Here is a 3,505-nt window from a genome sequence, read left to right as displayed (position 1 = left end):
TGGAGCCACGTGCAGGGCTTTGCTCATATTGTTTCAGCGTATATCCTTTGGGAATCATGGATTTTGTCCCATACATAGGCCTCTTTTGTCTTTATCGAAGTGGTTGATAAAATATTTACATAGTGCAAAGCCAAGGACAGAGCCCCTTAGCTCATCATCAGCACTAGGCAGCTTCATTCATGTTATAGTTAGGCCGTTGAGAGCTGATGGGTGTGATTTTTCTGCCGCTTAATATGTTACTGCTGTTCATGAGCAGTTGACTAAGATTGTTTCCACTCAGATCACATGAGTCTCCCATTGTGCACATGCCGTAAGTGAGACCATCTCAGGGTCAGTGGTTGTTCTTTATGCTGTCCCTGTACCCTCTCTTTATTGAAATGAACTCCCTCATCAAAACAAGTATTGCCATCATGTCTACCATGTTTTTGCAATTTTAGACCCTCCCTACAATGAGACTATCGATTGAATTACAAATGTGCCTTTCCCCTCCAACAGTGTTTCCTGAAGAAGCTTTTTGGTGCTTCCCTCAGTATATGGCTTTTCTCTTTTTTCTCTTCAGTATGTGTGACAGAGCAACTAAAAGACTATTATTGTGCATTAAAACAACTCAGTAGTCCATTGTAAATTGTGCTGGGCTGAATTATCACCTCTTTGTAATGGTCATGGAATCCATACAGCGGAGCATAGCAGAGTGTGAGCTGCACTATCAGTTACACTTTTACTGCAGAGGATAGCCTTCTGTCTGAACCACTGTCCCAAATCAATTATCGTGCTCCCCCTGAAAGCTCACGCACCTCCTCCATATGGTATCAGAATGTTGCATTGGGTATGTTCAGGAAACAGTGAGAAATCTCCACTGATTAAAGCAGAAGGAGAGAAAGAGGAGATGAAGATGTAAGGTGGGCTGGTGCCTAGTGCACTCTGTCAGTTTGACAAAAGTCACTGCGTTAGGAATTTCGTGGTTTGTTTTTTTTTTCCACAGATATCCAGGGGAGTACTAGTTATGATTTATATCAGCTCTTCTTTCATGACTTGGGTAAGTATAAGTTTTGGGTCCCGGATTTTGCAGTGAAATATCTATTCTTAATAGATACTATTCCAGAGATAGCACATCCTTGAAGGAAAGGCCCCATTCTATGCAGTTATGTCACTTAACTTTTCCTTTTCTTCACTGAGTCAGTTAAGGCTACCTTATTTATGAAAATAAAATGGAGCAGCAGTTCATATTTGTCCCTGGCAACTTCACAGCAATGTATGAGAGAAAATGAATTTGCACAGATAGTAAGTTTCTTCGTGATCTTTGGAAGAAAGAAATTATTTAATTCAAATGGCCTCTCCCTGCCTTTCACTTTTTGCTCTGAGAGGCCTTCCTCAACAGTGCCAACCCTCTCCTCCTCCACACTTCAATGATAGTCATTCCCCTGCAGACATGTCCTTCTACTGTCCTCCCTGACCCCACTGCCTCTGTCTTCTAGGGCTCCAGTCCATCCTCCACCTATTCGAGTGCTTAGAAAACTTCAGTGGGTCCCTATTGGTAACAGAGTGGTCTATAAATAGTTTGGGGTTGACAGTCAAGGCTTTTGATGAAGCAGCAGCACAGATTTCATCTTCATGTTCTCTTCCTTTCCTTTGTCTTTAACCAAAGGACATTTCTCAGTCTTTTTTAAACATAACCAATACCATGTTCATACAGGACAAATGAAATCTGTTGTCAAGATCACCCAGTGAGTTTTTGTCTTCCTTCTTTTTTTTTTTTTCCTTTTTGTCTTTTTTCATGATCGGCAATGGATCGCAACCCACAGTGTCGTGCCCGTACCTCGCTCAGCCAGTGAGCGGCCGGTCTGTATGTGGGATCCGAACCCTCGGCAAGAGCGCCGCCGCGCTCCCAAGCAGCGCACTGTAGCAGTGTACCACTGGGCCGGCACTTGTCTTCCTTCTACTTATGGTTTGATTCACTTTTCTTTTCCTAGCTTCTCATGGTGCGAACATAGATCATTGATGTTAAGTTTTTTTTCTTACATAAGAATTTAAAGCTATAAATTTTCGTTCAAGCACTGCTTTAGCTACATCGCACAAATTTGGATATGTTATATTTTCACTATCATTCACCTTGAAATGTTTGTTTAAATTGCCTTATTTCTTCTTGCACCTGTCATTTATTTAGAAGTAAATTATTTTAGGGCTGGTCAGTTAGGTCACTTGGTTAGAGTACAGTGCTGATAACACCAAGGTCAAGGGTTAAGATCCCCAAACCGGCCAGCAACAAAAAAAGCATATTGTTTAATTTCTAAATATGGGAGGGTTCTTTAGATATCTCATCATAATGAATTTCTGATTTTAGTCTGTTGTGGACCAGTAGCATAGCCTGTAAGATATCAATCCTCAAAAAGTTACTGTGACTTTCTAAAAATGTGTTTTTTATTATTATTATATATTCCTTTACTTTCAAATGTGCTGCAGAGCATTGGGAGGGGGAGAGGGGAGGGGGAGGGACACAAAGTCAGAGGTGTAGGAGCGGGACTGGCACACGGCCAGCTCCTTCACTGGCTTGGCACTGAGACTTTTTTATGACCAATTCTATGGTCTCTCTAAGTGAACATGATTTGTGTACTTTAATAATAACTGTAATCTGCAGCTGTTGTGTGTAATTCCTTTAAATATCAGTGAAGTAAAGGCAGTTGTTAATGTCATTCTGATCCATATGATTACTAATTTTTTCTGTCTACTTATCAACTACTGAGGGACAGTGATATAAATCTTCAACAGTGATTCTTAATTTGTCTGTCTCCTCTCTTAGTTCTGTCATTTCTTTGTGTACTTTGAGATCTGCTATTAGGAACATATATATTTGTTATTATTACATCTTCCTGGCCTACCAACCTTTTTACCTTTATGAAATGTTCCTCTTACTCTCTAGTAATACTCCTATGTCAAAGACTATTATCTCTTCATATAGCCAATCAAGCTTTCTTATGATTAGAGTTTTCATTATATATCTCTTTTTCTATCTTTTAGTTTTCAACCTATTTTGTCTTTGTATTTATAGTGGATCTCTTGAAAACAACTTATAATTATGCCTTGCTTTTGAAATTCAGTCTGATAATCTTAGCCTTTCAAATGGAGAAATTAATCTGTTTCATTTTGCTGCCTTCATTCATTCTCTCTTTTTCTTCCTTGTATGTTGGTATTTTTTTCTTTTGAATTTGTATTTTGCTCCTCTGTTGCCTGTGTTCTTTGGGGCTATTTGTATATTTTTGAATATTTATTTTGATTCTTCTATTGTTCTTTTAGCTATATTTCCTTACTTTTTTTTTTTTTTTTTAGTGGTAGCTCTAGTTGGGGATCTCATTTAATACCAGGGTGTTTATTAAGGTCTTTCTACTTTGCCTGCTTAGCATTCCCCTGTCTTCCAGCACTTCACAACCTCTAGAATCTCCATCTATCTCATAGCTTCCCAGTAGCTGTTCTCTGCCAGACCTCTGGAGTCTTACCTGCCTATGTGTAG

The sequence above is a fragment of the Galeopterus variegatus genome, unplaced genomic scaffold (genome assembly GCF_000696425.1).
Source record: "Galeopterus variegatus unplaced genomic scaffold, G_variegatus-3.0.2 Scaffold5814, whole genome shotgun sequence".
NCBI classification, from domain to species: domain Eukaryota; kingdom Metazoa; phylum Chordata; class Mammalia; order Dermoptera; family Cynocephalidae; genus Galeopterus; species Galeopterus variegatus.
This window is presented reverse-complemented; position numbering follows the sequence as displayed.